Source organism: Tupaia chinensis, unplaced genomic scaffold (genome assembly GCF_000334495.1).
Source record: "Tupaia chinensis unplaced genomic scaffold, TupChi_1.0 Scaffold148884_1, whole genome shotgun sequence".
In the NCBI taxonomy this organism is placed as follows: domain Eukaryota; kingdom Metazoa; phylum Chordata; class Mammalia; order Scandentia; family Tupaiidae; genus Tupaia; species Tupaia belangeri.
In genome coordinates, this window is record NW_006208732.1 from 87,227 (window position 1) to 97,256 (window position 10,030).

Here is a 10,030-nt window from a genome sequence, read left to right on the forward strand (position 1 = left end):
AAACAAAAAACCACTAAAAAAAAAAAAAAAAAAAAAAAAAAAAAAAGAAAAGAAAAGAAAAGAAAAAGGAAAAAAGAAAAATGTATTTGTGACATATAGGAGACACTTTCTGGGGGGAGTTCCAGAGCTAACTCATGCCATAGATGGTTGAGGGTTAGATTCTAGAGAAATGGAGAGACCAATGAGAGCCATGTTAGTGTTATCTAATAATTCATTGCAAGATTTACAACATCCTCTTAACATACAGCCTTGTTCTCTCTCTGAATACCTCTGTCTCTGTACCATTGCAGAAGGCCTTTAATCTATCCTCCTCTGTGACCTCTCAAGTTGCCAAACTGGTCTGTTATTACTCAGTAAATGACAGTCTTGGGACCAGCAGTTGGTGTAATGGCTATGTCGTTGGACTACCCTGTAGTCAACTGCGGTTCGCGTCCTGGACCCGGTGGCTTAAAACTCATGCTGGGTGCGTGTGCGTGCGTGCCCAAGATCCCGAGATGAGAATGGAGGAGAAGGGATTGTGGCATGGCCATCCTCCCTGGGGAGTGATTTCTCACTTTCTGTCTCTCTGTCTTTCTGGTGAGCCCAAAAACCTTTCCAAAATAAACAAGCAAACCAACAAATAAATAAATAAAAATAATAAAAAATAACAGTCTTTTCTACAGCAACAATACTGGCCCTGAAATAAATAGCAATAATAATAGAAAATAAGTCTTTTCTTCAGCAATAACCCTGGCCCTGGTTCTATTCAAAGCATCTATACAGAGTGAGGGTTATATTTATGTGGCTTAGCTCTTCTCTTCTGGTTGGAAAGGAAACTGTGTTGTATATTAGAGTCAGCAATGCAACAAGGCTGAGCAAGTGATGGTAGCATCCAATGATGTGAAACTCCTTGTGTCTCTGCACCTGGAATACCTGTTTGGTGATTTTTGGAGGCGTGTTGTGAAGTGGCTCTGCCTTAGAGGTGACTTGGCTATTGCTTGTGTGTTTTTTGTTTTGTTTTGTTTTGTTTTCACCCAGAAAAATTGCTGAGTGGGACTCACCTCTTGTCTCCAGAGAAACTATTTCCCCTGCTGATGGGAAGGACAATGAAGGTGGAGCCTTGGTCTGCGTTTGGTGAAAACATGATTCCGAAGTAGCCTATTGCTATGACTAGTTATAATGGAAAGTGGCCATTTGCATCACAGAGCTATTGCTCTACTTTATTTTCAAACTATGTATAGAATAATGTTTGGGACCAGCAGTTAGCATAATGGCTATGTCGCTGGACTCCCATGTAGTTGATCACGGTTCGCGTCCCGGACCCGGTGGCTTAAAACTCACGCCTGGCGTGTGTGCGTGCGTGCCCAAGATCCCAAGAGGAGAGTGGAGAAGGGATTGCGGCGTGGCCAGCCCCCCTGCGGGGGTGATTTCTCACTTTCTGTCTCTCTGTCTCTCTCTGTCTGTTTGGCGAGTGCACAAGCCCTATAGCAAGAACCTCTTCAAAAAAAAAAAAAAAAGAATAATGTTTATAATCCATTGATACTGTACAAAAGGAAAAAGAGAATCACACTCATTGATCAAGGACCTGGCTGGAATCCTGTAGTTGGTATTCTTCACATAGCTATGAGAAATCGCTTTGAGACTTTTTCGTTTGTTTCTTTCTTCATGAGTGAGAGAGAGAAAGAGAGAGAGAATCAGTACCTCGGACAGGGTTCCGACTCCACGGCCTACCTCCAGTGTTCAGCCAGGCCCAGATCGCGGGCAAGATTGTGCACAGCCTACTCAGGGAGGGCTCTGGACTTGAACTGGAAACCCTCCCACCCAGGATTGCCTCAGGGGCACTGTGTTTTTCTGCTGCATCATCAGCTGGCTTCTTCTTTGTGCTCTTAGCTTGCAAATATTTGCAACATCAGGAAACCTCCGGGAAGCATCATTTTCATTTTTTATCTGTAAAATGGGGATAATAACCACTTATGATGTGAGAAGTAAGCATAATATCGCATCTGCTCATGTTGTTCAGTGGATACTTGCGTTTATATTATTGGAAGTAAGCTCTGGCTTCAAATGCAGAAAATGCATAGGAAGTAGCCAGGTGTCTAAAACTCAGTTTAATTCTTTAGTTTGGAAAAACAAACAAACAAACAAACAAAAAAACACCCCAGTGTAAAAGATTACATGCTTCTATACTCTCTGTTATTTCAGATACAGAAAAAAATGTTTGAAGGCTTTACTACATATAGCTCCTCTAATACATAGCGTTATTTCACACAATATATATCAATTTCTCCATTGTCTTAAGGAGACATTCTATTTGTCCTTAAATATGCTCAAATTTTGGTTTCCGAAAGGAGTATTTTAAAATCCAGCTCCTTGGGAACCAGCAGTTAGTGTAATGGTTATGTCGCTGGACTCCCACGTAGTCGACCGCGGTTCATGTCTGGTACCCGGTGGCTTAAAACTCATGCCAGGCACGTGTGCATGCATGCCCAAGATCCTGAGAGGAGAATGAAGAAGAGATTGCAGCATAACCATTCCCTCTGGGAGGTGATTTCTCGCTTTCTGTCTCTATGTCTCTCTCTGTCTGGCGAGCGCATGCACCCTATAGTGAAAACCTGTCAAAAAAAAAAAATCCAGCTCCTAGTAATATAAAAATGAATGCATGCAGAACCTCTATAACAAATATATCAGTTTCATACATAATTATTTGTAGATTTATATTGTGATTTAGGAACATATGCATATGGTATGGCTTACCCAGAAAAAGAGTGCAGTAAGATATCTTTAGTTCTATTTTTCAAAATATCACAAATAGTTTGAGAACATAATTATGAGTCACATACTCCCAATTTTCAAAAATATTAGCATCCAAATGAAAATGTTCAGCTCTTATTAAAATATCTCAATTTTAAGACCAAACCCTTTTCATGAAAATTCATTTTTAGTGCCATCCATTCATTCCACATGAATATTTATTGGGTGTCTGAACTCTTTACAATGCAGAGAAAATGAGTTTCCAAGTTCACAGTTGCAGTTTATGGAGACTCTGAATTATCTCCCTCCTGAAAACAGAAGGGAGTGTAGCTAGATGCAGGTACTGAAAGAGCAGCATATCGTCCTGCCTGATGCAACCTTGTCCAACTTTCAGCCTCGTCTCGTGTCATGATCCAGTCATGATCCAGCATGTCTTCAGCATGGTCCTGTTATATCCCTATTGAGATGAGGGGGAGAACTTCTTCTAGTTCTTCAAACAATAAACTCCCAAAGCCTTTGTACACTCTCCTCAAGGGCCTTCATCCCATCATGACGGCTTTACTGCATTCATGGAATTCCACCGTCATGAACTTCAGCTGCCCAACATGAACCCATAATGCGAGATCCCAAGCTCCTTTGCGTTAGGAAATAGGTGACCAAGATCCATAGTCCTACTAAGTTTTCCCAAAGTCTGGTGTTTTCCTTTTGACTGTTACCGAAGGTAATAGAGGTGTCTGGCTTTTGATGACATATTTGTGGCAGTATTCCAGTGTTTGGAAAGTTGTACTCTTCTTACCAAAGTCACATCGGTGCATGGCAAGCATTTCTCTGGTTCTGGCCAGTCAGCAGAAACAGCTACCTTATAGCAGTTACAGATGTCTTCGTTAGGCCAGATCTTTTGTGTGGTTTGGGATTTTGTCCTGGAAGCTGTCCCAGAACCTGGTTCTCCACTCCTTTTGACAATGCTGTAGACTATTTGAATCCTTACTCTGAGTATGTATGAAGGACATCCATTACAGAGGTTTTTTCTATAGGGCACATGCACTCGCCAGAAAGACAAGAGAGACAGAGAGACAGAAAGCGAGAAATCACCTCCCAGGGAGGATGGCCACACAGCAATCCCTTCTCCTCCATTCTCCTCTCGGGGTCTTGGGCACACACGCACACACACTTGGCATGAGTTTAAGCCACTGGGTCTGGGACTCGAACCACAGTTGACCACATTGGAAGTCTAGCGACATAGCCATTAACCAACTGCTGATCCCTCATTATATTTTCTTTAACTTTGTTTTTTTAATTTTTTAATGACAATTGACTTGCCACCCAAGTGGCCATGAAAGTGGCTTTTCACAATTTGTACAACAGATCTAGACCCTTGGCCACTTTCAATTAGTTTAAGAGTGAGCCCCTGTTCTTCCAGCTGGGCCATGAGTGGTGGGTCTGGAATTGGGAGTGGAGGAGAGAGGATTTGGTCTAGTCCTAGGGTACATGTGTTGGTATTTACAGACAAAAGCTCACAGATAAAGTCTGCTTATTAAGCGAACTTATAGGCAGATGCATTTTGTCCTGCAAGTTGAAATAACGGGCAACTTAGTGGGAACATCTGTGATCATATAAATGCAAAGCAAATATCGTGTGGACAATAATAAACGTTAGCCTTCCATGAAGCTAATGCTCTTGCACCTTTCTTCCCTGGAGAATTAAGGCTTCTGAGCTTCAATTGTTTTCATATTTTTTTTCTTACATCTTCCTCCTTAGGCTTTCAATTCATCTTTAGAGTTATTCTCCTGTTGGTGTCCGCCCCAGGGCTTGGGTCTGGCTGACCCATGATCAGGGTGCTGCTGGTGAGGAAGAGAAAGAGGACGAGAAAGAGAAAGCCCTCCATCTTGCCAGGACTGGGGAATTGGAAAGAATGAGACAAAGACATAGAGTAGAAATGGACACAGGCAGCCTGAGCCGAGGTAGCCCAAGCAACTTGTGTCCCCCAGACGAACTGGACGTCTTTATTTATAGTACAAGGAGACATTACACATGTATGTTTCATGACACTTCATAGATTGGTTGCCAGGTTACAGACAATAAGAAGCAATTAACAAATCTATGAGAGCTTAGTCATACCAGGCCAGGTGTATCTCTTGGTGATAATCCCATCAAGAGAAAATCTCATCTTCTTTTCTAATGCAGAGAACTAGCTGTTAGGTGTGGGGAAGGAGCTAAAGAACTTCTCCATAAGGAGTGTACCACCACACCCGGAGAAGGCTAAAGAATCTTTCAGATGCAGAGTACGGATTGGATTTTACTAATCGGGGTCAAGATGTTTCTTGAAGTCCATCAGATGTGTCTGTTGGAATGTCCCTAGTAATTTCCACCCTTGCTCTGTCTGCAGCCAAGGTCAGGGAAAGACAAGTTACAAGTCTCTGCCAAACCTCAAAAGAGCAGGTGGTGTTTGCCCAGAGCACGTCCCCACATCTCAGATTCTCTCTCTTAAATGCGTCCCCACATTCTCCTAAATGCTGTTTTTGTCACACTGTTCACCCTTCTCGTGGTACATTTTTGTTGACCTGGGGTAAGGCTGACTCAGCGCTTTATCCTTCCTCGCTGACGCACACAACTGCTTTCACGAGAACACTTTTCTGCTGTGGATGAGAAAGCATAATGGAGTGAAAGAGAATAGTACAAGGTAAAGGAGCATCTTGACACTGTTTTTCCGCATCCACAGGGTTTCCTGTTGTCACAAAACTTACCTCACTTTTGTGCTTCTGAAATACAATTGGTGGACAAAGAGATTTCTGTCTTTCACATCTGAAGTCACAAGCAGCTTAGTTGTAGTGCCCAGGTTTATGTAAGTTAAAAAAATTTTTGGAATTTTTTTTTTCAGCTTTTGACTTAAAGAGTTCCTATTGTATTCGCACTATCTATCGACAGCTTACCTCTTAGACAAGGGAAACTGTTAGAGATGATAATATTTCCTTGCATCAATTTCTACTTATTCTGAGGATGTGGTACAATATCCACCCTGGGGTCAGAAATAGGTCATCTCATTTCCTCCACTTTACATTTTCTCATTATGTTTTCAAGCTGCATTTATTAAATCTGAATTCAAATATTCAAACGTACTTGAGAAACTATAGTTCAACACCCTTGACGCTTTCCCAAAGAACTCTCTTAAGTGTTTGCAAAATATTCCTTCTCAGGTTGAATAGGAAATGATATAAAAATAACAGTAATAAGTAAGGGTCTCTACTGCTACCAGATTATATAATGAGTTATTAAGACAATCTCAGCCTGAATGAGATGATACATAGAATAAAACGATGTATATTTTTTTCTCTTTTAAAGTTTCTTTCTTTTATGAAAGTCGATCAGACAGAAAGAAAAGAAGACAAGCTCCATCAAGAGTCTCATAGTCCCCCTTTGACCACAGTCTTCCCAGCCAGCTGGGTGAGCAGCACTCCTCATGTGCATCCCTGGAGGGTAACTGGTCAACCTGGGAATGGAACCCTGACCTTCCCCACAGCTGCCAGCATTGCTGAGCAGTGGGTCCCACTGTGCCTCTGTTGTGCCACTGACTGAACTATTTTTCCTACTTTTAGGCAGATACAATGATGAGACAGTGTGAGTTGCAAATGAAAGAGCATGGCCTTGGATTTAGACAACCCTCAATTTAGATATTCATGTTGACATTCACACACTGAATTTACTAACATTTAGACTATTAGTTCTTTTTTTTCTAATCTTTAAAATAGGTAAATGCTTGCCCACATTTTTGTTGTTTAGAGTTAGTGAGACGATGGAGACCTTGGCAAACACTAAGTACTCAACGTAAGGTTGTCAAGGAGAACGATTACAGATTAGGAAGTAAGAGCGGAGGCTTTGGGTTTTAACAGATCTACCACTTACTACTCATGTGATTAACTGACCTTTCTGAGAGTCAAATCCTCAACTGTGAAACAGTGGCTAAGATATGTATTTCACAGTTTTATTATTCTTTTTTTTTTTTGGAGAGGTTTTTGCTATAGGGCTCGTGCGCTCGCCAGACAGACAGAGAGAGACAGAGAGACAGAAAGCGAGAAATCACCCCCCAGGGGGGATGGTCACACCGCAATCCCTTCTCCTCCATTCTCCTCTCGGGATCTTGGGCACGCACGCAGACGTGCCTGGCATGAATTTAAGCCACCGGGTCCAGGACTCGAACTGCGGTAGACTATGTGGGAGTCCAGCAACATAGCCATTATGCTAACTGCTGGTCCCACAGTTTTATTATTCTTGAGTAAAAATGATGTCTGATGTACAAAAAGCATTTAACACAATCCTAAAACATGGCAACTAGTTAATAAACGCCAGCTATGGGATTCAACTCCATTAGAAAATATGTCACTGATTATATTGGGACTTCTAGAAAAAGTCTTCAGGTTATTGTTTAGAATTTATAAAATAAATCAGTTTTATAATCTAATGTAACTGGGGACCAGCAGGTGGGGTGGTGGTTAAGGTGCAGGACACTTCCACATGGCCGACCACTGTTCGAATCCCAGACCTGGTGGCTTGCTTTCTCACTTTTTCCCTCTCCCTCTCTCTCTCCTCTCTCTGGTCAAATGAAAAGAAATGAATGAATAAATAAAATTAAATAAATGATTCTTTTAAAAAGAATACTAATAATCTAATGTAACTAAGAGGCATTTTCAGTGCCTATCTGATGTAGTTAATAAATGACACTGGGACCAGCAGTTAGCGTAATGGCTGTATCGCTGGATTCCCATGTAGTCAACCACGGTTCAAGTCCTGGACCCAGTGACTTAAACTCACACCAGGCACGTGTGTGTGTGTTCCCAAGATCCCAAGAGGAGAATGGAGAAGAAGGAATTGTGGCATGGCCATCCCCCGTGGGGGGTGATTTCTCGCTTTCTGTCTCTCTGTCTCTGTCTGTCTGTCTGGCGAGTGCACACGCCCTATAGCAAAAACCTCTCCAAAAGTAAGTAAATAAATAAATAAATGGCACTTCAAAAATAGTGACATACTTTACCAAATGGTGTCTTAGATAATGATATGATAATGATATGTGTAAGATTTTGTGTTTCTTTTCACTGGAATATTTACCTGTAGACATTATGATTTAATTTCCATTTGAAGAAGTATTGATTTGTTTTAAATCTCAACAATCCTTATGTAAAATATTTACCTCAAAGCATAGGTGCTGTCATAATTGAGAGCGTTCTTCCTCTTTGGATTTTTATCTATTTTTTCACTTCTCTCCTGCTGTTATGCTTACCGGAGGCAAACCAATATTCCTTGTAGTTTGAATAACAAAAGAGAAATCAACAAACAACATAAATACACAGGTGGTAATATGTTTTGGGAAGTGCATTATCTGGTGTTACTCTCTTTTAGAACTTAATGTATTTCAATAGTTTATCTGGCTGATTTATTTTGGTGATTTTTTCCCCATGCCGTAGAAACAATCTTCTCAAAGGAAAAAACACAGTGATCAGGGCTCCTCCATGTACACCATCTGCCTCACTGCCTCTGCAACCTATAGAGGCATGTATTCATTTCTAATCACAAAAGACCTGTTTTCATGCTAGGGTAGAAAAGGTGGAGTTTGTCAAAAATGTGTTTACACCTATTCTTTTAAGAATTATTTATTTAATTTTTTATCATTATTATTCTTTTAAGTTTGCCTTTTTTTTTTTTTGGTCTTTTTTATTTATTTTTTTTTTTCTGGAGAGGTTTTTTTTGCTATAGGGCACATGCACTCAACAGAAAGACAGAGACAGAGAGACAGAAAGCGAGAAATTACCCCCCAGGGAGGATGGCCATGCCGCAATCCCTTCTCCTCCATTTTCCTCTCGGGATCTTGGGCACGCACGCACATGCGCCTGGTGTGAGTTTAAGCCACTGGGTCCGGGACTTGAACCGTGGTCGACTACATAGGAGTCCAACGACACAGCCATTATGTTAACTGCTGGTCCCATTATTCTTTTAAATTTGATAGAGACACTCACCAGACAGAGACACACACAGACACAGAAAGGGAAGGTGAGAAAGGAAACCTCTGGCCCTAGCCCTCGAACCTTGGTTGGCCATGTAGGAGTCCAGTGCTCCAGCCGCCATGACACCTGCTGGCCCTGATGTGTCTATTCCTTGAATGACCCTAGGCAGGTCATAATATTACTTTTTTTGGGGATTTGTAATTCCAAATGCTTAAGCAACCATGTAAACCTATGCAGACATACTAAACTCATAAATACCTGATTGTTCGCTTTTTTGTAAAATGACTACTTAATACTACATAATATTAAGGATGTGTGCTTTTATCTTTTTATTTGTTTGTTTATTGTCAGGTGTGTGTACTCACCAGAGAGACACAGAGACAGAGAGAGAGAGAAAGGGAGAAAAAGGGAGAAAAAGAGAGAGAGAGAAAACACCCCTGCAATGGGGTACAGCCATGCCATAGCCTTTTCCTCCACTCTTAATCCTGTGAGGATTTGGGGCACACATGCACACGTGCCAGGCGAGCTTTTTAAGCCAGCAAGGCCAGGATTCAAACTGCGGTTGGCCATGAAGGAGCTAGACACCAGATTTACCCACTGAGCTATGAAGTCGACTCTGTACTTTTATTTTTGTATCCCTAAAATCTAGGATACAGTCAGAGTTCGGAATACAGAAAATGAATAGGTGATAGAATATCTGTGTTGAATCGAGGGAATATTGTGACTATGGTAGGTCCTCTTACTTATGGGGGATCCATTCCCAGATCACCCAAGAAACGCCTGAAAGCATGGCTATGTTAAAAGTAAAATAAACCAGCCAATATACAAAAGTAGAGTTTTAATAGAGCAAACCTTAGCATGATTTAAGGCGAACAATTGTCCCTGGATTCTGGCCAGCCTCGTGGTCAACGCAGCATTACGTCGGCATAGCAGGACAGTGTTGTACAATAAAATATAAGTGAGGGAGTGAGGTACGAATATTGTCAGTTACATTGTGAGTTTTGTCGGCACTAACATGGTTTACAAGGCAGGATGCCTGTGATTGACTGAAGCCTAGCTGCTGTGATTGGCTGTAACCTAGCAACCAGCTCAGCCAAGCAGTCTAGCAGGTACTATTTCTGCTTATCCATAGAAGTCAAAGTATGGGAGTGCAGGACTGTTTTGGGCCAAAATAGTTTAACAACTAGTACCACGAAAACGTATATAGAGAGAAACCAGCAGTTAGCGTAATGGCTATGTCACTGGACTCCCACATAGTCGACCGCGGTTCGTGTCCCGGACCCGGTGGCTTAAACTCACGCCGGGCGCGT